Source organism: Perognathus longimembris, chromosome 17, assembly GCF_023159225.1.
Source record: "Perognathus longimembris pacificus isolate PPM17 chromosome 17, ASM2315922v1, whole genome shotgun sequence".
In the NCBI taxonomy this organism is placed as follows: domain Eukaryota; kingdom Metazoa; phylum Chordata; class Mammalia; order Rodentia; family Heteromyidae; genus Perognathus; species Perognathus longimembris.
The window spans coordinates 41,880,680-41,905,576 of NC_063177.1; the positions used below are offsets into that span (position 1 = coordinate 41,880,680).

The 24,897-nt window shown below is 43.0% G+C and overlaps 2 protein-coding genes across 2 annotated transcripts in view; one reads left to right on the forward strand and one right to left on the reverse strand.

Annotated features, from left to right (window-relative positions):
- The window catches only part of LOC125366145 (leucine-rich repeat-containing protein 37A2-like), a 408,609-nt gene that overhangs the window by 188,281 nt on the left and 195,431 nt on the right, over positions 1-24,897 (forward strand). The gene's annotated exons all lie outside the window — the stretch shown is intronic.
- Positions 1-24,897, reverse strand: part of LOC125366146 (RAD52 motif-containing protein 1-like) — a 243,380-nt gene that overhangs the window by 61,421 nt on the left and 157,062 nt on the right. The gene's annotated exons all lie outside the window — the stretch shown is intronic.

Consider the following 24,897-nt stretch of genomic DNA (forward strand, 5'->3'; position numbering starts at 1 on the left):
ACCTTGAATTGTTATGCCTAGATTTCCAGTCCCCAAAGACCACCAAGGAACCAATTCCGATGCAAACGCACGAGTCTTTATTGCAAGCTCGAGCTTGGACTCTCAACCGTTACTAATGCAGTGGATCTGCATTGAGAGCCCTGACCCTCAGATAGGCAGGGTTTTTATTGTGATGACAACAGGGGCAGGGTATTTCCAACTTGGCAGATACTTGATTGGATGGCATTTAGCAAACAAGTCTTGTCCCATCTCTACTGGCTATCTACCCTTTCATTTATCTATTTTGGCTTTGATATCAGGAACTGTCCTTGGTATCAGGAACTGACAGCAGGTGGTCACATAGCACTGATGCAGGGGGTTAATGCAGGGGGTAGAGCGAGCCGTTTACAGAAACAGAATTCTGCGGTCAGGCTTACCTAGTACAAACTTTATTTTAGCAATTGCCACCATGTTTTCCCATTACCACTAAGCAAGCATGAACGGGCTAAAACAATCCAGTACTCGATCATAACTAAACCAACCCAACAGTTACCATGCATTTCTATTTCTATACTATTATGGTTATTTCTACAGTCTATGACTATGATCATTTTTTACTGTCCATTACCATGATTGCTACCCACGTACAGATGGGAACAAGGGCTCCATATATTTTTAAATGTCAAACTACAAAAACTAGTCTCATGGGTGGGGGTACAGCCATCTAGCATGAAGTCATCACCAGGGTTTAGAAGCTGTTATAATTTTAACACTGAAACATATTTAGTCACTCAGGTTACCAGGTTATCCCTTAAAGAATGTGTCTGGGCTTTTAAGCCAAATCCCAATTTTTTTCTGGTTCATCAAGAACCAGTCCTTTCGTGCTGAACACAGAGTGGCTTAGGTCTGTAATCCTAGCTACTTAGGAACTAGAGATCAAAGGATTATGGTTCAAGGCCAGCTTGGGCATAGAGAATTTTCAGACTCCATTGAAGTGGTACTCACACAGGATGCCTAGCGACAGAGGGAAGCACAAGTAGGAGGATCAAATCCCAGACCAGTCCATGCATGAAGCAAGACCATGCCTCAAAAATAAATGGAGTTGTGGCTCAAATGGTAGTCTATTGTCTACCAAATAGCAGGACCTGAGTTCAATCTCTAATACTACCAAAAAGAATCCATAATTTTTAGGGATTTCCCAGGGGATCATCCATCTTTAAGCCACATTCACTGATTTCAATCTCTGAACCCTACTGCACTGTGCAGGAAAGTATTGTCTTTTAGCCCTAGTTCTCAAAATCTTAAAAAAATATGTATCATGTTTTGGCTGGTTCCTCCACCCAGATAAGCTGTTGGAAATTCACGTTTTTTTATTTGGGTCTTAGGGTTTTTTTGTTTTTGCTGGTCCTAGGCCTTGAACTCATTGCCTGGACACATTTCCTGAGATTTTTTTTTGCTAAAAGCTAGTGTTCTACCTACCATGTGAGCCACAGTTCCACTTCTGTTTTGTTTTGGGTTTTGTTTTGTTTTTGGATAGTTAATTAGAAATAAAGGTCTCATGGGCTTTCCTGCTGGGACTGACTTCAAATCTAGATCCTCAGATCTTAGCCTTCTGAGTAGCTAGGATTATAGGTGCAAGCTACCACTATGTGGCTCACATTGTTTTTTGGTTATTACTGTAATGGGGGGGGGGATTCCCCATCAGAAATGTAATGGGGTCTGAGGGGGATCCCCCATCCCTCCAAGAGTCCACCAATCAGAGACAGTCTCAAGTAAAATGATGGATTTGTTGGGGATGTAAAAAGCAAACTGACTGGCCAGGGTCAAAGCCCAGATTTCACAGCTGTAACTGAAACCATAAAAAGCAGGCTGGCTGGCCGGAGACGCTGCCCAGACTCAGGAGCTGTGAATGCACCCAGGGCCATGCTCGGGGTCGGGTTATAAAGGCAAACAGCACATAGTCAAGCTTGCCTCACACAGGTGGCCAATGAGGTTACAACACTTACAGAGCATGCCATGTCACAAGCAGGTGGCCAATGGAATTACAATCTGCCTCATAGCAACTGTTTGAACCAAGCTATCATTTTAGTTAGACTTGGAACATGGATTTAGCGGGCTCTCATGATGCAGGCAGATACACCTACTCAGGGAAGGGCACAGGTTTAATCTTGAACATTCCACTACTCAGGTGGTCAAGCAGTTTACACAATCATCACAGCAAAGGGAACTTCCCTGGAGAGGGCAGGGGAGAGCTTAGTGAAGATGGAGTCAGCTTCTGCTCCCTTTAACTAATCTGAGATGGAGTCAATCTGACACCCCTCAGCAGCCAATGATGGCGCTGGCCAGATCTGACCTTTATATTACAATTTTTATTATTTTTAATCTTGGAGAGCTAGGATAAGGAAGAAAGTGCAAGGACATCAGTTTCCCACGCTTACCCTCTTCAGGCATTTAGTAGCAGCACGTATTGGTGGAGATACCTCTCCATTCACTAGGACTGCTCTAGACTCTTCTTGTTACAGTCCCGGAGGCCCGGGGGAGGGAGGGGTCCCGTGTCCCCCCAAGAGTCCACGACTCAGAGAAAGTCTCAAGCAAAAAGATGGGTTTATTGGGGAAGTAAAAAGCAAAGTGCCTGGGCAGGGACGTAGCACAGACTAATGGCTACCTTATTAGGGGCATGACAGTCCATTATTATGGTCTATTGGCAGTACTGCTACAGAATACCTTTGGAAGGACAAACACTGACAATAGTAATTGCCTTCAAGGAGAACTGCTGGGAGACTGCGCACCATATACACTTTATGACGTGAGAATATTTTTTTAAACTTTTTTTTTGCTTGGCCAGTCCTGGGCCTTGGACTCAGGGCCTGAGCACCATCCCTGGCTTCTTCCCGCTCAAGGCTAGCACTCTGCCACCTGAGCCACAGCGCCCCTTCTGGCCGTTTTCCACATATGTGGTGCTGGGGAATCGAACCCAGAGCTTCATGTGTAGGAGACAAGCACTCTTGCCACTAGGCCATATTCCCAGCCCCCATGACGTGAGAATTTTATATCATGCCTTTGCACTAGGTACTTAAAAATTATTTGAGGGCTGGGAATATGGCTTAGTGGCAAGAGTACTTGCCCTGTATACAGGAAGCCCTGGGTTCGATTCACCAGCACCACATATATAGAAAATGGCCAGAAGTGGTGCTGTGGCTCAAGTGGCAGAGTGCTAGCTTTGAGGCAAAAGAAGCAAGGGACAATGCTCAGGCCCTGAATCCTAGGCCAAGGACTGGAAAAAAAAAAAATATATATATATATACTTGAAAGATAATACAAATGGGATTAGTAATCTCTATAAGGAGGTTACTGGACTGGGACAGCAGTGTCCAAGATATTTTCAATTTAATATGCAATAAGCAAATAGATATTATGATTTCACATATGTGTGTATGTGTGCCATTCGTGGGGCTTGAACTTGGGATCTAGGTGCTGTCCCTGAAATTTTTTGCTCAAGGATCTACCACTTCAGCCACAGTTCCATTTCCACCTTTTAGTGGTTAATAGAGATAGGAGTCTTATGTACTTTTCTACCCAGGCTAGCTTTGGCCCATGATTCTCAGATCTCACCTTCTGAGTAGCTAGCATTATAGGTGTGAGCTACCAGCTCCTGGCTCACATTTAAATTTGACATCTTGAAAATTTTCATCTCCTGCCAATGTCAGATATATGCCAATGTTTTTGTTGGTAATGTTTTGTTGGTATGCCATAGTTTTGTTGGTAATGCTGTTCCTGGTTCTATGACAGAAATAAGGGTTCTGTGGTATAAACATGCTCCCAACATCCATGACTCATGAGTAAGATTGAGAATCAGTGAAACAGAAGGGGGACAATGGTTGGACTCAACCCATATTAAGGCCATAAAAGTAGCACAAGTGGTCCTGCTCAAAAACCCATGTCAGGAGCAGTGATTTCTAGATTATACCTGCAGATCCTTGGAAGGCCACTGTCAACAGGTCGCACCTGAAAGCAAGTGTGCCCCCAACTACTGTTTTCAGAGAATAGAAATCCTACACTGAATGGGTATGCATGATATTTATAGTGTGCAAGCTACCTGGGAGGTCAATCTTATTCTCCCCAAATAATATGAGGAAACAGGCTAAGAGATTGTAACTTGCCTAACTTCAAGAAGATAACAAATTTCTTAGTACAATTTTCATGCAAAAGAAATCCAACTAAAATATGCTTTAAAACGAAAGCCAGGTGTAGTAGTAGTTGTAGTGCACACGCATAATTTCAGCACTTGGAAGAGGAAAGGAAGGAGGACTATGAGTCTAAGCCATCCTGGGCTCCATAGTGGTACCCTGTCTCAAAAAAAGGTCATATTTTATCAGCTGACATATGGAAGAACACTAGAGCTTCAGAATAGCTGCTGTATCCTCTCCCTGTTTGTCACTCAGTGTTACACTGTGACAGCAATGACCTTGGCTCCACATCTGCAAAGACATAATTCTGTCTTTACACTGATGGCCAAAGAAAGAGAAAAGCTGCCCTTCAAAGACATCTGATTTGTCTGCTAGATCTCTGGGTCAGGGAAGACGATGCTCTCACTGCCTGACCATGGTTGTGTGCACGCCTTGCAGTGGGAGCATTAAACCGAAACTCAAAGCCAAGAGAATCACAAAGAGTGCAGAAAGTATATCACCAAAGAAGAGCAAAAGGGAGGTTTTACTACCAGAAGATAAAGGGATGGGAGAAGAATTGGAGGATCAAAGATTGAAGTCAGAGTGAAATAGCCTCGCCCCAAATCAGTTCTTCACATGTTCAGAGATGACACAAACCTAGATACATTGCTAGTTCACTACTCTGGTCCATAGCACTTTGCAGCAGGTACCTTTATGTTCAAGTCTCATGGTAATATGAGTTTGTTGCTACTTTTCATCTTCAGTCTGCTGAAGATCATGTGAGATCATTGTGAATGACTCCTGTGGATATGTGAAGTGTAACTGCATTTGTACAAGTCTTTCATTTCACATTCCTTCACCCCACTTCCGGGCCCTTACCTTTCCGGGGCATGTAGAACAAGATAGGAAGAGTTAAACATACCTACAAGACTTTTCAGGTGCGTTTGGAGCCTGGAAAGCAAGAGACCAGGAAATAGGGCATCCTGCAAAGCAGACAAGGGATTATTTTGAGGAGTTCCGCACAGCTGTCAGTTTCAGTACCTATGCACAACTTCAATGGAAAAAATAAAAAGAAGGAATAGTAAGTGCTAGATTTGGAGGCACAGTAAGCTTGTGGAAGCCACCAATGTTCTAGCTGTGCCAATTATGACCAGAAACTATCCTTTTCCAAGATGTCCCTAGAACATCCTTTCTTTCCCACCTTTATAAATATGGGTTTGACAGCAAGAGAATAGTTTATGTTCTGATCTGTAATCTTCATGTTCCATATCTACTGTACAGAATACAGGTTCACCACGCCTAAAACCTATGAGGGGAGGGTCTCACTTTTGCAGAATTACTGAACTGGCAGTCCCCAAACAGGGAGGGGACACATGCCTACCAGCCAGTTAGAAGCTAAGGGACACAGGATGTGGGGGGTGCAGGGGTGAGGGGAGAGGATGCGTGGTAGTGGAGCTCCCATCAAAGAAATGGTCTGTGCTCTGACCTCTTCTTCCCAGTTTAGTGCAGGGGTCTCAACTCGGGCCCCAGGCTGCATTTGACCTCAGCACAGGGGCTGCACCTCCTGTCCTGCCCTTTGCAGGCTGCAAGGCGCTGCTTTCCAGTTTCCTTCTGCATCCTTGGGAAAGGGCCCTGTCACCTCTTCCAGGGGAAGGAGATGTGGTCAGAAGATCAGAGGTCCCGGGCCCTGTGCCACGAGGGGCTGAGGAGCCGCTGACAGGCCAGTGACACTCGGGAGGGCGCGTTAGGCCCAGGGGAGCCTCAGGGCGACCTTGGGGATGAGGTGAGGACCAAACAGGTGTTCTTCAGCCTTCTGAGAACCCAGCCAGGGGAGGATGAGACCTGGGCCGCGTTCTGCCCACAGGGCGGCGCCATAGCCCTCGGGGAGGCGGTGGAGGAGGGTTGGTTCTTGGCTCCAACCTCAGGCTGAGGGGAAGGCGTGACAGCCCCCAGTCGCACACTTGGTGCTGAGGTCCTGTGAAATGGAAGTCATAGACAAGACATTGAGATCTCCGGATCTCGGCGGGAGACGGGTGTTAGGCCCCAGTCCTGTCCGACATTTACTTGGCTGGGCTCTGGGAAATCCCTATGTTCAACTTGAGGCTGTGGCTCCAGAGCTAGGCTCTTTGGGTGGTTCGTCCCGCCTCCAAATTCCTCTGGGCTAATGGCAGAAGACAGGCTTCCTGTTCAGGGGCGGGACCAACGGCTAGAGCCAATGAGAGTAGTCGGCACGGCTGCAGGACTTCCGGTTGGCCTCTGCTCTGAGGGCCTCGGCTTCCTGCGGAGGGGAAGGACTGACCTCACTCGGGAGAGTCTCATTCCCGCACACAGCGCCCTTTCGTGGGTTAGGTTCCAGGTCCTGGAGGGCAGTGTGTGGGCAGCGAGGCCCACAGGTGAGGCAAATAGATGGTTGGGCTCCAAACTTCCTTGAGATTTCCCATCTTTGGTTGCCTTGAGGCAGTTCGACTTCCCAAACCCTGAGTCCTCCCCAGCAAGCACCCCACTCCTGTCGTAGCCGTAGGTGCGTGCACCCACTGCAGACGGTCTTCTCCGTCGTCCTCTCTGGTTGTCACCCTACTGTAGCCTTAACCTCATCCTCTTACCACCGCTTTAAATACACCATCGCTTCTGACCCCTCTTTAGTCTGGTTGTCACCTAACCTAGGCCACATCCCTTCCCCTCTTCTTAGTTCAAGCTCACCTCCGACACCCCCACCCCCAGCAAACCTAATGTTCTACAGAAACCTCCCTGTATCCTCCATCCAGGTTTCTCCTTTTCTATGTCAGATATTTTAAATACGAACCTAACACATCCTCTCTCCATTCCTGAATGGTCTGCTCATCCCAAACAATTGACCTCCCACCCTGCCCCTGTATTGAAGACCCACCATCAAAGTCAGTGCCCCTTTCCTCTGGTTAACTGTGATCCCAAGACTGATATCTGTCGTCTTCCCTCACATGTTGACTCTTACCTTCCTAGTTAATCTCATAGGTCCATAGGTCTTTATCCTCTCTTACCATCCTGAGGACACCCCTTCCCTAAGTCTTTGGGGGAAATGACCTGTCTCCAACTATTATTGACTCAGTTCCTACCATCCATTCAGAATCTTGTTAACAACGTGTCCATGATCTTTGACCTCTGCTGTCCTCTTGGCAACTCTGTACCCCAAATCTACATCTATCCTTCCCTTGGTCCAGTCTCATTCATCTGAAAATTTAAACCCATGTCAGCACCAGCAGCTGCTACTGTTGGACAGGTAATTAGAGTTGGAACTCTTTGATTGTGTGTTTGAGGCCTCGGGTGGTATATGAATGTGGAGTGCGAGGGATTCCTTCCCCTTTCTGTAGGTCCAAGGTTCTAGCCCAGCATCACTTCTTGTCTTCCACACCTGTCCCCAGTAATGTGTTCTTCTGGTGTTCATATCAAAGCACTTGTGCTGAATATTGGAATGTTAGGCGTTATTCAAATACCTGCAAGATAAGAGATGACCACTCTCCACTTGGGGCAATAGAAACCATCTTTGTTTTGGCTGATGTTCTGTCCCTGGAGAGCCAGAGTGTGTTAGTGTGTGGGGAATCACAGTGCCATGTGTCTTCTTCTGGCTCTTATGAGAGACACTTTTGTCAGTGCCTCTTCCCTACTGGTGCTGATTGCACACTAGTCCTAGCCCTGAACATAGATGTCTTGATGGGTGTCAGAGGTATGTAAAATAGTAGGAAAATTATAGGTGAGTGTGTCCTCAGAAGGCTGAGACCCAAGGCTATTGAATTGCTCCATCTTTTCTAGGTTCTAGATCACTGAGTTTTTTTTTTGTTTTTTTTTTTGGCCAGTCCTGGGCCTTGGACTCAGGGCCTGAGCACTGTCCCTGGCTTCTTCCCGCTCAAGGCTAGCACTCTGCCACTTGAGCCACAGCGCCGCTTCTGGCCATTTTCTGTATACGTGGTGCTGGGGAATCGAACCTAGGGCCTCGTGTATCCGAGGCAGGCACTCTTGCCACTAGGCTATATCCCCAGCCCCTAGATCACTGAGTTTTAGCAATTTGGGTTCCATGATACTGGAAAACAATTTACTTCTAAATAGGTGAGGCAAAAGGATGCTCCCTAGATAGCCACATTCCACATTCGGCACTTGTCTCCTAGGGGCTTTTGCTGCACATTCCCTGTGCTTTCTGATGACTGTGTTTTAAAGGGATCATCCAACTGACATTGTGTGTGTGTGTGTGTGCGTGTGCGTGTGAGCTTGTGAGCGTATATGTGGTGATCAAGCTCAGAACCTTGCACATGTTAAGAAAGGACTTGCCACGTAGGTCCCTTCTGAATCTAACATGCTAGAATCAAAATAAAGGTCTCTAGGACTTGAGCATGGCTCCTGACTCAAGCTTGAAGCCCATAGTTCAAACCTCGATATCACTAAAACACAATACGTTTTAAAACCTCACTTTCCTTCTCAGTGTGACTCCAACAAGTTGCCAACTGTGCTACCCACCATACCTCTTCTCAGTCACCATCAGCTCTAGTATTGGTGCCTATTTGAACCCAATCTGATGCTTTCCAAATTGTTCTCTCCTTTCTGCTCTATCCCCGAGCTTCCCACATTATACAGTCAGCCCAAGAGCAGAGCACAGAATCACCAGGACATCCAGAATTCCCTTTAGAAGATCATGCTAGACTGCTAGGGGCTGAATTCTTTAACTTGTCTATTTAAAAGTCCTGAAAACACTCTAAAAACATACATATTTAAGGTCATTTTCCTTGAGCTTGATAGGTGAGTGCTAAGCACCTCGAATCTCAGTCTCCCAAGGGAAGCTGAAGCCAGCTACATAAATAAAGGTGTCTGTCAGGTGCCTTCAGGACTGCCCTAGAAACGCACTGAAAGCCCAATGTCACAGTGATTCCAGAAATGCACTTGCAGAGAAGCTCTAGGCTCTACCCAGGGGTGCTGTGTGGCTGAATAAAGGAATTGGCTCAGGAATTGACCAGGCCTGAGCCTCTTGGGAGGGACCAAAAGCTGAACAGAGACAGCCTAACCCTTGCCCCTGCATGGTCCCGCCCCTCAGACTCCGCCCCTCAGTTAGATAATCATATTATACATCTCTGGTGGGAACCCATTATTTGGAGAGTCCCATGAAAACCATTAAATTTTCAGTGCACAGGGCCACTATTCTTTCTTGTTGAACTCATTTCGCTAGTAGCCACCCAAAGTCCATTGTGTATCCCATTGCATATACCAGGATGCAATTAACCTATGAAGCTTTGTTTCAGTTGCGTGAAGACCATCCCATGGTACTCTTATTTAGAGGAAAAGAAGAGAAAATGTACATAACACACCATGCTAATCAGTACAGTGAGCTAGTTATTGGGCTAAAACTACAACTGTTGGAATATTTAAGTGTCTGTTCTGTCACATAAGTTACTGACTTTTCCTTAATATGTTATGGTATTCCTTGTGTGAACGAAAATATTCTTAGACTAAAAGCTAAAATAGATCATTTAGTTTAAGGGAAGTTGAATTCCTTGTAAGTTACGTAGCACAGTTGCTGTTAATAAATATTTTCATGATTTTTCAAAGCTTTGCTCATTGTATCTAGGGGAATTTTGAGTCATGGGGAGTAGAAAAAGGCTCCTCATGTCTACTGAGAGGTATCTATCTCCTACTCCAGTGATCAAATATTAACTCACTTTAATTCTCACCTAGTGCGTTTGGATTCAAATATTTAAATATCTCAGTATCACTGTTCTTTAGTACCTAAGATTCCAAAATTCTGGAACCAAGAAAAGTTGATGTGTCCATTATGTTTTTAAACAAAATTATGTTAAAGACTAAAGCATGAGATGAGGACATTTCTAGGAATTGCTTTTATTTTCTGCTTTTAGAAATCAAAGGACTGTTTCATGTCGGGTGTAGTTGTGCAAGCCTGTAATTCCAGCACTCAGGAAACTGAGAAGGGAGGATTGTGAATTCAAAGCCACTGATGAGACCATGAATCAAAACCTAAATGAGACCTTGTATCAAAAACAAAATTAAAAAAGATAAAAAGAGGAGCTGGGAATGTGGCTTAGCGGTAGACTGCTTGCCTACAGGATACATGAAGCCCTAGGTTGATTCCTCAGTACTACAGAAACAGAAAAAGGCAGAAGTAGCGCTGTGGCTCAAATGGCAGAGCATTAGCCATAAGCAAAAGAGCTCAAGGATAGCTCTCAGGCCCCTAGTTCAAGCCCCACAACCAAATAAATGAATGAATGAAACTTCAAAGTTTAAGAAGTCCAGCTTTCCATGAAATGAGAAAGGAAGTCAATTTCAGGAATCTGATTAGAATTGAGCCAGCCCTAATTGTGGTGCCTTTGGGAATCAGTTCCATTTTCAAATCATTACTATGTCTTCAGCTATGTGCATAGCAGAGATGAAGCCTCTTCATGTTGGGGATGTAGCAGACAATGCACCTATAACAGAGTTAAGTTATTAGGACTCTGAAGGAGAAGAAAAAAAGGATTTTGAAGGCAGTCAACTGTCTCAGCACAATCCATATGTGCTCTGGGGATAGAAAGATAGGAATAAAGTATAACCCTATGTGGTTATGGAGGTCACAAAAATGTCATAGGTTTTCAGTTGTTTGTTTTAGTATTCCAAGTAAAAAAAGAGATAGACTCCTTTCCACTTAACTAATAGTTGAAAATCAAAAGATATTTACTATCCTGCCCAATAAAACCACAAGTCTAGAGGTCAATTGTTAATTCAGTAAACTTGCTCAGCCCTGGAGACCAGGAACTGCTTCAAGGCTGTTTCTGGGGAAGGACTTAATGCAATTCACTTTACAGGCTTGTACAATCTAGAAAGGGTTAGACTACAGACCACCAACCAGGCAGTAAAGGCTCTTATTACAAGGCCCAGACTGACCAATCCTGAGACAATGAGCCATTAGGATTATGGGTATCACCTCAGAACAGCTTGTGAGTAAGACTCTTCACCTTGCATCCCTTTTTTACATCCTGCCTGGGATCTCCCTACTTAACTAAAGGCCAATATAGCTCTCAAGATGGAAAAAAAACCACCAAAATACAGCTGAAGATGGGCTTAAGTGATGATGTCCCCCTGTGGCATATCTATGCTACATAATCCCTTTTTTCTTCCATATTTATGGCCTGATACACTTTCGTACCACTTTTGCTATGTTCCCATCTTGCCGGAGTTCTTCAGCAGACATAAGAACCAAGGTAGATTGAGTTTTCTTTAACAGTAGGACCTCTGAAAATGATGTCACCTCTGGAAGAACTGGGGTGTTGAGACAAGATGGGAAGAGGATGTTATCCCCAGGCCAATGTCAAGAGCTATCTCAGAAGCAAACCCTCCCTGACTGCACTGTTCCCCAAAACACCTCCTGCAGAAATCATCACTGACAGTCTGCTGGCCCCAGCTAACAGGGTGGTGGGTTATCAACCATGGTTGATCAAGGAGTGTTGAGGCTTTAGAGGGAAGGACAACATTGTGGGATAACTAATCGCAAAACCCCTGTTCTGCTGCCTGCCACCCTAACTGGCTTTCATTTGGCAGGTCAGTTGCTTTTCCTGGGAGCCATACTGCCAAGGGGGAGGAAGAAAACTCAGATTTCAGTTTGGAAGAGGAAGACTTGAGGCTGCCACAGAGGACCAGCACCTCTGAAATCCCCAGAGGCCCCGCCCTGTGACTCCCTTGGGAGGTTCTGCTGGGCTTCAGCCAATTGGCTGCTGGCACGGGGGGTGGGGCGGGGGACACCCAGGTCAGCACCCAATCCCTGCCTTGTTGTGGGGGAGGGGCTCTGCTGGGGAGTGACTGCAGGAGCTGGTGGTCCCTCCTTTAAGAGAAGAAGGTTCCAGCCCCACCATGGTCATAACGACTTCCTGTGCCAGTGGTACACAGCTGAGCCATGACTTAATGAAGGTCTCTGTTTCATAAACAAAGGTGTCATAAACCAGCGGCAGGGCAAGGCGGGTCACGCACAGTTGGCGGGTCACCAGGGGAGTCAAGACCCTGCCATAACGCTTTTGCTCCCGTGAGTGGCGTTGGCTCGCGATTGGCAGTCAATCTGCCTGGCATGTTTCCGTTGCCTGTAATGTCCCTGGTCTATCTTTGGGCCCTAAGGCCCCTCCCCATGTTGCTACAGTTGTGTCTTTTGGTCCAGCCCGCTCCAATTAGATATTGGGCTAAGAATTCAGATCAGCTGACCTCTGACTCCCACCCCTCTTATCTCCCAACCGAATCTCCCAACTTCCGGACACCACCATCGGACTCCAGAGGCCCCTATAACCTTGGGTCTTCTGCCCCTTCCAAGACGTCTGCACCATCGCAGGAGCTGACCCGCAGTGTGTCTCCATTTCTGGGCACAAATTCCGGACAGCCCTCTCCAAAGTCAAAACAGTTTGTAGTTCCTCATCAAGATCTTCCAGACAAGTTAATTCTGCAGGAGAAGCTGCCAGAGTCAATGCCAGTTCAAGGAGGAGATTACAACCAGGCTGGACCTCCCCCTCATGCACTTAAAAGTAAGATTCAGACAATTGATCTAGGTCAGGCTTCAGATCACCAGTCATTTGAAATACTACTTGCACCTGCAGACAATCAGAGTTCAAGAACAACACCATTATTTGTTTCACCAGGGCCCCTGGAGAATGATATTCCCCAGCATTCTCGCCTTGCTACATTTATTGTTGGAACTGAAGAACAATCCACAGAACCTCAGCCTCAGAAACAACCTTTGCAGAATTATCCAGAACTAAATAACAATGACAGCCTACCTCATAAATCCCAAGAGAATCCAAGCCTGCCTTTGGAGCTCCTTGAGCAACTTAAATCTTATAAGTTCCAACTGGAGACCCAAACACCAGAAAGGCCTGAGAAAATTCCATTCTCTGAATCCAAGAAAGACATCCCAGCTCAACAACAGCATGTTAATGAGGGTGTTGTGCCATCCATGCATCCCGTGGGCAAGTCTTCATTTCCAAGTAGGAAAGAAGCTCATTATTCAACCTTGCCAAATGCTTTGATTAATCCTGTGGATATAGAGGGTACTACTCCCAGAAAACAGCAGACTGATGCTAAGCCTCCAGAGCGTGCTAAGGAAAAACATGCATCTGTCCATGAAGAGGGGCTAGCTCAGCCTTCAGAGCTCCACAGTGACAGAGAACATGCCGAAACTCGGCTGGAAGTTCCAGGTTATCCTGAAAAGCCTTTGGAGGAAGTTATACCTCCAGAGATTCCAGCTCAACTTCCAGAGTCCATTATGGAGAAAATAGTTGAAACTTTACCACATCATGAGGTGACAGTTCACCCTCCAGGTCATGATCAAGATTACCATCACTACTTCCCCAATGTTAAAGTTGAGCCCCTCGAAGTGGAAGTTAACATACATTCAGAGCCCACCAAGGAGGCGGAACATTTCCTAGACCATCATAAGCTCCCAAGTCAGCCTCTAGGACCTACTCTGGTGGCTGAACTCTCTTTCCACCACCAGAAGCAAACAGCTCAGCCATCTCAGTCTCCTGAGGAGGGTGAAATTTCTGGAAGTTTTCTTGCGTCCTCAATTCAGCCTCCAGAGTTCAATGAGGATCTTCCATCTTTAAACCATCATGATGGCCCCTATGAGATTTTTGGCCCTTCTTTGCTGAATAAACCACATTTCAGTGAGCAGGGGCAGGCAGTTCACTATTCCAAATTTCCTCAGGAAGTAGAATCCTCTGGAAGTCACCTGGAAGACCATGCTGAGCTTGAAAAGCCACTGGAGGAAATCATACATGCAGCTGAGCATGAGGCTCTAGAGTCCCATATGGAGTATACAGCAGAAACTCCAGTAGAGGTGACAAAACATCCAGGTCAGATTCAAGCTCACGATGATACCTTGGCCCATATTAAAATTAAGCTTGAGGATAAGGAAGTTGCCATAACTTCAGAGCCTACCAAGGAGACTAAAACTTCCATAGCTCAGCATGATTCTTCTGTTAAGCCACATGGTTTTCCTATGGAGGTAGAATACCCTATTAGCAAGGAGGAGCAGCCAACTCAGCATTCTGAATCTCATGGGGAGACTGAAACTTCTGAAAGCTATCTGGAATCCTCCCTTCATCCTTCAAAGGTTGCTGAGGAGTTTCACCCTTCCTTAACCCAGGTGGAGGTCCCACATCAGACTTTGGCAACTGAAACTTCTCTCAGTGAGCAAGAGCACCCAGGTCAACATTCTGAGTTTTCTCAAAAGGTGGAACACTCTGGAAGCCACTTGGAAGATGAAGCTCACCATGAAAAGTATCCCGAGGAAGTCACACATCCAGCCAAGCAAGAGGCTCCAGTTCATGCTCCAGAGTCCCCTGTGGAGAGTGTAGCTGAAATACTAGCACATGACAAGGCGACTGGTCAAACCCCAGATCAGGATCGAGATTACCATGACTATTTCCCCAGTGGTAAAGTTAAGCCTGAAAATTACCATGATAATTTGGACAATTTTAAAGTGAAGCCTGACAATGACCATGATAACTCAGATGATCTTAAAGTTAAGTCTGAAAATGACCACGGTAACTCGGACAAATTTAAACTGAAGCCTGACAATAACCACAATAACTTGGATGATTTTAAATTGAAGCCTGAGAATTACCACGATAACTTGGGTGATTTTAAAGCTAAGTCTGAGAATGACCACGATAACTGGGGGGATTTTAAAGCTAAGTCTGAAAATGACCATGATAACTGGGGTAATTTTAAAGTTAAGCCTGAGAATCACCATGATAACTTGGACGATTTTAAAGTTAAGCCTGACAATGACCACTATAACTTGGATGATTTTAAAGCGAAGTCTGAGAATGACCATGATAACTTGGATGATTTTAAAGTGAAGCCTGAGAATTACCACGATAACTTGGGTGATTTTAAAGCTAAGTCTAAAAATGACCACGAAAACTGGGGCAGTTTTAAAGCTAAGTCTGAAAATGAGCAGAATAACTGGGGTGGTTTTAAAGCTAAATCTAATAATTACAACAAAAACTGGGGCGATTTTAAAGCTAGGTCTGAAAATGACCACGATAACTGGGGCGATTTTAAACCTAAGTCTGAAAATGACCATGATAACTGGGATGATTTTAAAGTTAAGGCTGAGAATCACGATAACTTACTCGATTTTAAAGTTAAGCCTGACAATTACCATGATAAATTGGACGATTTTAAAGTTAAGCCTGAAAATTACCATGATACCTTGGACGATTTTAAAGTGAAGCCTGAGAATTACCACGATAACTTGGGTGATTTTAAAGCTAAGTCTGAAAATGACCATGAAAATTGGGGTAATTTTAAAGTTAAGCCTGAGAATCACCATGATAACTTGGACGATTTTAAATTCAAGCCTGAGAATGACCACGATAACTTGGATGATTTTAAAGCGAAGTCTGAGAATGACCACAATAACGTGGGTGATTTTAAAGCTAAGTCTGAGAATGACCATGATAACTGGGGCGATTTTAAAGCTAAGTCTGAAAATGACCATGATAACTGGAGTGATTTTAAAGTTAAGCCTGAGAATCACGATAACTTCCACGATTTTAAAGTTAAGCCTGACAATTTCCATGATAACTTTGACGATTTTAATGTTCAGCCTGAAGATAAGAAAGTTACTGTACATTCCGAGCCTCTCAAGGAAATTCAAACTTCTGTAGCCCAGCACGAGGCCCTAGCTTGGCCTACAGGGTATGTACAAGAGGAAGAACCTGTTGTCAGTGAGCAGGACCAAGCAGCTCACCATTCAGAGTATCCTGAGAAGGAGCATCCTTCTGAAATTCATCCAGAAGCCCCTGCTCACGCCTCAAAGCATCCTAAGGAATTTAAACCTTTGATCCATCAGAAACAACCAGCTCTCTTTTCTGCGCATCATGAATTGATTGCTTCACCTCCACACCTGCATGAAGTTCAGTATTCAAACATTCTCAGTGTGACTGTTAAACATCCATATGTGGGGCTTCCTATAAAACCAGAACCCACTACAGGAGGGGATATTTCTTCAATCTACTATGAGGCTCCAGCTTATCACTCAGTTCCAATGAATGATAGACATATTTCTATAGCCCAGCACCATGAGGCGCCACCGCTTCCTCCAGAGCTTTTTGATGAGGTTGAACCTATACCAATTCATCATGATGCTCCAGCTCTAGAAGTAACTGCAGATGAAACTCCTTCTACCCAACAGGAACCCTCAGCAGAGAATATACAGACCTTTGAAGAAATTGAAACTCCCTTAATCATGCAGGAAGCCCCAACTCAGCTTTCAGAGTTTCCTATGGATGTAGAACTACCCTCAGCTGAGAATGTGGGTCTAGCTCAGCTTCCAAAGCCACATAAGACTCTAGTTCATGCTCCAGGGCATTTTGAGATAATATCGGGTCAGGATCCAGTTCAACATTCAGCATTGTCTGGTGTCACAGTTCCACACCTGGATGTGGAAATTAACATATCTCCAGAACCCACCAGAGAGTCTGAACATTCATCAACTTTGAAGAAGGCAATCATTTTTTTAATGAACCCTGAGATACCACTTCCAAATCCACACCAGATTCCAGCTCACTATCGACACCCAACTCAAGTCACAGTTCAACCTTTTGATCTGGACCTTAGCTTAACTCCAGGGTCCAGAATGAATATTGAACCCACTCCAAACATACAGGACACCAAAACAGAACTTTCAACACCACTTAAGAAGTTTAGGTCTCAAGCTGTAGTATTTTATGTGATGCCAGTTTCAATACCAGGTCATGTTAGAATTCAGCATACAAATCCACCCAAGATCCCTCTCCCATCTCTGGACCTAGTACTTCCCTCAACTCCAGGACCCACTGCAGAGGCTGGACATCCTCCAGTCCTGAAGAAGACTGCAGCTGTGCCTCCAAATCAGCCTAAAATAACATTTCAGACTCCAGTTACAGCTCACCCTTTGCACATGGAACTTACCATAAGTCATCGTTCTGCAAATCCTGCTACAGAAAAAGCTTTAGCTATGCACATGGATCAGATTGTCTTTCCCAGCACCAACATATGTGAACTCTGTTCCTGCCAGTTTCAGGCACTGGTGTGTGTTGGTCTTAAACCAAAGCACAGGCTCCACCAAGTGCCTGTGCCAGACCCCACCGCCAAGATGAAAATCTTCACTACCTTGTAAGAATCATCTTTATTTGTTTGTGCTGGTAATTTTGCCTGACATAGCCTTTAAAATTTTCATTCATTCTAAGTGTTCTTTTTTCCATAAGAGCACTTAGGCCTACCTGACAGAGGGTTTTTAAAAACAATTTCTATTTGCTAATAATAATAAATATCTGCCTTTTTTCATTACCATTTTCTTATTGATTTGTAGGAGTCAGTTTAACAAAAAGATGATTTTGGGGAAAATACTGACATCCAAGATAATTGACTGGCATTATATATGTAAGAGATTGAACCCATAGGAAATTAAACTTTTATTATGAGGCCTCATTATTTGTGCCAGTGGCCCAAGGTTATTTCTTTAAAATGTAAACTGTGAGAAGATCATAGCTCTAGAAGATAGAAAAATGTAGATTTTTTCTGTATTTGATTATCCCTCATGAGGCTGCAATGACTTTTTCTTGTCTTGATTTTCCTTTTCCTACTTATTCATGAATAAAAACTGTGTTTCTCTATAGAAATTTCCACGGAAATGCTATTTCTTATACAAATGAAAATACATGGAAAGAATACCCTTGGGCAGAGAAAATGTGAGTACATTCTCCCCAATGTGAATATAAAACTGTGCTATTGAACCCTTCTTGGTCCAGAATTCTGAAGCATATACTTCTGAGAAAACCATGTCTCCTCCACATCCTAAGCAACCTCTGCTGATTGAAACATTACTGATGCTGAGGGTATAGTTAAGCGGCAGAACTCTTGTTTTTCATGCATTATGAGGACTTATAGCCATAATGTAAAATAGTTCCATGGACCCTCTTTGAATTAACTAAGGCAATTTAAATTTATTTCCCACTGTATAAGTAATGCAGGATTGTATTCTTTGTGTGTGTGTGCTACTTCTGGGGCTTGAACTTGCAGCCTGTTCCTGAGCTTCTTTTGCTCAAGGCTAGGACTCTACCACTCAAGCCACAGCTCCACTTTCAGCTCTTTTGGTGATTAATTTGAGATAAGATACTTCCTGCCCAGACTGGCTTTGAACCATGATATTCAGATCTCAGCCTCCCAAGTAGCTAGGATCATAGGCATGAGCTACTAACACCTGACTTACATGATTAATTTCTTAATAAATAAAAATGAAATCATACAGTGTAAACTCTACTTAAGAGGATAGTTGAAGGGTTGGAAGCATGGCTCAGTTGGTAGAGCATTAATGAATGAGCAATAGCAGCAGGAACTGAGTTCAATTCGCAGTATCAGACCTGAAAATAAGAAAGTAAGTAGAGTGAAAAGCTCTATCATCCAAAATCTTTTCTCATACAATTGCTTACAAACATTTACATACAGAAAAATGGCTTGTGGTATCATTTTCTTCCTCCCTCCCTTCCTCCCTCCCTTCCTCCCTTCCTTGCTATCTTTCTTCTTTCTTTTTGTGCTGGTTTCTAGAATTCAAGGCCCAGCATTATCCCAGAGTCTTTGTGTGCAAAGTTAGTACTCTGCCACTTGAGCCACAGCACCACTTCCTGCTTTGTGTGTGTGTGTGTGGTTAATTTGGAATAAGAATCACATAGACTTTCCTGCCAAGGCTAGACTTGAACTACAATCTTCAGATCTCACCCTTCTGAGTAGCTAGAATTGTGAACCACTTGTGCCCAAGAGGCTGAGATCTAAGTATCATGGTTCAGAGACAAAGACAAACCAAACAGGAGAGTTTGTGAGACTCAACTCCAATTCCCACCGCGCCCCCATCCAGAAGTGGAGCATGCCTCATGTGGTGTACAGTGCTAGTCATGAGCGCAAAAGTGAGGGGAGAGCATCCAGGCCCTGAGTTCAAGACACAGAACTGGCACACAAAAAATAAGTAGAAAATAAATGTTAACATCTTGCAACTTGACTCTTTCACTACATGGTGTCATCTTCCTTTCTTCCTTCTTTCTTTCCTTCCTTCCTTCCTTCCTTCCTTCCTTCCTTCCTTCCTTTCATTCTTTCCTTTCTTTCTTTTTGGCCAATGGGCTTGAGCTCAGGGCCTAAGCACTGTCCCTGGCTTCGTTTTGCGCAAAGCTAGCCCTCTACCACTTGCGCCACAGCGCCCACTTCCAGCTTTTTCTATGTATGTGGTGCTGTGGAACCAAACCCAGGGCTTCATGCAGCTAGGTGAGCACTCTACCATTAAACTACTCTCCCAGCCCTGTGTCATGTTTCTTTTCCACACACAGAGGGTTTCCCTCTAGTCATTTGAACTCCTGCATAATGTTGTATATATACCTCAATAAACATATGGATACATCACAGTTTTTTTTATAATTCCATTATTGCTTTAGAAGGCATGTGTGGTTTTCTTGTTTCATTCCTGGCTATAATGAACATGACTGAACATACTTCTTTGTGAATCTGGGAAAATATTTCTGTAGAATACTAATCTAGAAGTAGATACAAATATTTAATGCCCCTAAAAATTGTGCTTAGCAACAAATAGTAACCTTCATTTCCTCATATCTTTTCATTACTTGATAGTTTGTATTTGAATTTTGGTGCAGTAATAATTTTTTCATGTTCCAGAATCCTCAGTGAAAATCATCTGACTGAATTACGTAAGGATTCTTTTGAAGGCCTGCTAAATGTCATGGTCTTGTAAGTTCACATATTTGCAATTTATCTATGAAAAGAATAAGGAGTTCAAATTAGATCATTATTAAAGTCTTTATTGTACATAGCAGCCCATCTCTAGCATCAAATACTTAATATGCTTAATGCATGTCAATCATTTAATCAAGAAAAAGAAACTATGTCCTTTGCTGAGAATAAATGGTAACAAGCCTGCTGAAGCTCCAGTGAACTCTGTTTTTAAAATATGCACATATTTCATCTACTTAAATTTGTATTTAGTCTACAGCTTGTGTATTAAACCCAATCCAGTCTGTTTTTGGATAGCCCATAAATTAAGAAAGGTTTTTACTTTTTTTTTGTATGTGTGAACTGGCCATGGGGCTTGAACTCAGAGCCTGGGCTCTCTCTGAGCTACTTTAGTTCAAGGCTAGAAGTCTACCACTTGAGCCACAGCTCCACTTGCAGGTTTTTTGGGGGGGAGGGGTTGGGAGATTCTCTTTTTTTTGGTAGTTTATTGGAGATAAGAGTTTTATTGATTTTCTGCCTGGGCTTGCTTCAAACTACAATCCTTAGATCTCATTCTCCTCAGTAGCTAGGATTACAGGCATGAGCTATCAGTGCCCCACTCAGGTTTTTTACTATTTTAAAGGGCTTATATCAAACACTTTTTTTGCCATTGGAACAAATACCTCATAAAGTATCAAAGGAAGGCAGATTTATTTTGTCTCCCAATTCAAAGATTTCAGTCCATGACAGCTGCTCCACTGTTTCTGGGCCTATTGTGAGGCAGTACAACATTGATGCAAGGATGTGAGAGAGTACAAGTGCTAACCTCATGGCAGTCTGGAGAGAAAGAATGAGAGAGGAGGAGACAGGAGATGGGAGGAGAGAGGAAGGAGAGAGGAGAAAAGATAGAGGAGGAGAAGGATGAGAAGAGGAGAGGATAGGGGAGGAGAGGAAGGAGAGGAGAGAGAAAGGAAAGGGGGAGGGGAGAAGAGATGAGAGAGTGGGGACAGGGAGGGGAGAGGGTGGAAGTGGAAAGATGGGGAGAAAAGAGAAGAGGGGAGAGGAGGTCTCTGGATAAGATACACCTGCAAAACACATCTCCAATGAGCTGCCTCTAACTAGTTGGTTAATCTATTAATGAAGTTAGGGCTTTCTCATGACATTAGTTATCTCTCAATAACAATACTACCTGTAGAACAAGCCTTCATTCAATACGTGAGCATTTTTGGAGGGTACTTCATATTCAAACTATAAAAGGGCTAGATGAGAAAAAAAACGAAGATATGAAACACACTATATATGACATGTAAAACTGAATATGTTTACCATTTGTCCTATAAGGGTTAGAAAATAAATTAGTAGGATAAAAGGAAATAGAGATGCTGAAAGGAGAAGGAAATATAGGCACCTACATTAACTTGAATGTCATAGTCCACTAAGTTTTGATAATTTATTTGAAATAATTTAATATTTAAATGTAACATAAACACTTATATAAGTAATACTATCAAGATGGTTATAATACCAGAAGGTCAGAATAGTACTAAGTATCTCAATGTAAGACTTGTTATACCCATGCTAAAAATTAGTATTTTAAGCTAGGTTTGGTGGTTTATACCTATAATCCCAATATTCAGATGATAGAGGCAAGAGTATTATTTGAGGACAGCCCAAGGCTACATAGTAAGACTCTTTCTTCTGACTTGGTCTCACGACATTTGAAGTGATACTTATGTTGTATATGTACAATGATTAATAAATAAGTATATCAGAAATGTTCCTAGCACAAACTTAAGAGATCTAGTTTCTTTTAACTTCTAAGTCGCTGAAATTGCAGTCATGTTCCACTGTTGCTCAGCTGCCCCTCACAGCTTTGTTGCCAAGGAGAGAGTATTTACATAGCATTTCTGTTTAGATAAGGGATTATTACGTTCTTTGCTGCAAGAGCTAGATGTGTGTGCCATGTCCAGTGTCTGGATGTGGGTACAAACACCAGTCATTCAATCACTAAGCTTATTAAGGTTTACAGCAACTGCCTTACTAAGCCAATACGATTTTTTTTTCCAAATCTGCTTTCAAAATTAGAAGGCTGAGCTATACAGCTCAATGATTAGCTTGCTGGGGTCTTGCACATGAACACACACACACACACACACACACACACACACACACACACACACACACACCCTAAGTCTCTGTCCTTACAAATGATTTAAAAAAAAAAAAGAAGAAGAGTTTTGGGAATGAACAAAAGAACTCTCACATGGCACAAAAGTAATTCTTAGAAGCATCAAACCTTCCAGGAGAAGACTATCTATGTATCAGTATATTGGCATACCCCTGCCATGTGGACTTCCAAACCTTATAGTGTGGAGAAATACTAAGGTAATTAATTGTTCAGTGAAGTAAACTGTTGTTATTCCTATGATGAGAAATACATTGCAAGTTATTTACATCATATCAGCATTCATATCACTCATTTTTTTTAAATGCCTGCCAATAAAAAGAGCTAAAGGGCTGGGAATATAAATTAGCAGTAGAGTGCTTGCCTTGCATACACAAAGCCCTGGGTTCAATTCCTCAGCATCACATAAACAGAAAAAGCCGGAAGTGGCACTGTGGCTCAAGTGGTAGAGTGTTAGCCTTGAACAAAAAGAAGCCAGGAACAGTGCTCAGTCTCTGAGTCCATGCCCTAAGACTGACAAAAAAAAAAAGAAGAAAAAATAGGGAACATTGATTCTACTATATCCATTTGATTAAGTACTATGAATTACAGTGCAGATTGATTTGCAAGGTAAATTGCCTTGGAAAAGCTGGGGGGGGAGAACCATAATTACAGAAACAATGATGAGATTTGTCTGAAGAATGAAAACAATGTGTGCACATTTGTATGCTACCATCTGTGTGGAGAAAAAAAATATATATGCTTGTATAAGCATAGATTATCTCAAGACTGAAGCCCTGGGTTCCATTTCTCAGTGCCACATAATCAGAAAAAAAAAGCTAGAAGTGGCACTGTGTCTCAAGTAGTAGAGTGCTAGCCTTTAGCAAAAGAGGCTCAGGGACAGTGCCCAGGCCCTGAGGTCAAGCCCCAGGACTGACAAAAAAACAACAACTATGTTTAATATCATGAATTCAAATTTCTAATGTTTGTTTCTATTTATGAGATATTGAAAAGTTAGCTAATTAATGCACTATTTTCCTTTTACTTTTCCTAGAGATTTGTCTTGCAATAAAATACAGTCTATTGAAAGAAGTACATTTGAACCACTACCTTTTCTAAAGTATCTGTAAGTTACAAATAATGTCTCAAACGGCACTACTCATTTCCAAATATAATTAATTTTTTGCTATTCAACAGTTACTAAAATATTTAGCAGATTCTTTTAGTGTCTAGCAAAGAGGAGTTTAAGAATTCTCACAGGTCAGAGAGAATCACTATGAAGCAGTGGTTCTCCGGCAGTGTGACTTTGTACCCAGGGGACATTTGACAACCTTGGGTAAAGTTTTCAGAATCTAATGGACATCAAACACTAAGGATGATGTAAATACCCTATAATGTACAGGACAACCTCCACAGCCAAGAATTGTCCAGTTCAAATTGTCAGTCATGCTGAAGTTATGAAATTTGTTCTACACAAATGTCACTAAACACTAATGTAAATATGAAAAATGTAAATCACAAGTCAGCATCTTTCACAGTAAGAGTTTTGTTTTAAGCCTGGCGAAAGTATTGAAGTATGTTTCATTATAAGTAAATTAGAATCACTATGAAATGATAAATGTTCTGAAAGAATAGATTTTTCTTCTTTTTCTTTGTCTTATTATTTTTTTTCTTTGGTAGAAATCTTGGTTGCAATTTACTCACAGAACTGAGCTTTGGCACATTTGAGGCATGGCATGGCATGCAGTTTCTACACAAACTGTAAGTGAAATAGAAAATAAATGTTTATGAAATGAAACCTTATGTATGGGTTAAAAACCTAATATCCTTATTAGTTAGCTGAGTGTAAGTACTGCATGAACTCTATAAAGTATGTTATATCTTTAGGACCCCCCTTTTTATGAGGAAATGAAGGTACACAAGGCCAGAAGATTTGTGTGACTTAGATTTGACAAGCTCTTGTTTCCCTTGTCCTGATTTTTGGCACATACAACAGAAACATCATACAGGTAACATTCAAATTAGCATTATCATGAGAGCCAATGATGCTCTTCTGACATGTGTGCCTGGTCCGTGGAATTAAATGAGACAACTGCAAAGAGCAACGGTTGAATACCACGTCCTCCAGAGAGGAAAGGGGTGGCTGCTTCTCAGTGTCAATTTCTTCTAATGGGGGAGCAGAAATAATTCCTGATAGTATGCCACAGGCACTTCTCTCAATCAGCCAGAACTTTATTTTGTTAAGAAGTAAATATTTCTGGGGCTTAGCGGTAAAGTGCTTGCCTTGCATGCATGAAGCCCTGGGTTCTATTCCTCAGCCCCACAGAAACAGAAAAGGCCGGAGGTGGAGCTGTGGCTCAAGTGGCAGAGTGCTAGCCTTGAGCAAAAAGAAGCCAGGGACAGTGCTCAGGCCCAAGCCCCAGTCCAAGCCCCAGGACTGGAAAAAAAAAAAAGTACATACCTCTGAAGTTGTGAATTGCTTGTGGGTAACAGGAATCATTGAGGAAAAGAAATGTTTATGATAAGCTGTGTATTAAACAAAATTAGCCGCCCAGTGCTGGTGGCTCACACCTGTAATGCCAGGTAACAGGAGGCTGAGATACAATGATCTTGGTTTGAAGCTACCCTGGGCAGGAAAATTCATGAGACTTATTTCCAATTAACCAATAAAAAATCCAGAAGTGGAGATGTGGCTCCAGTGTAGAGTTCTAGCCCTGGATGAAAAAAAAGCTAAGAGATAAATGCCCAGGGCCTGAGTTCAAGCCCAAGTACTGGCACAAAAAATAAAAATAATTAATTAAACATGGAGCTATCCTGATTCCGCACACTCACTTTCAT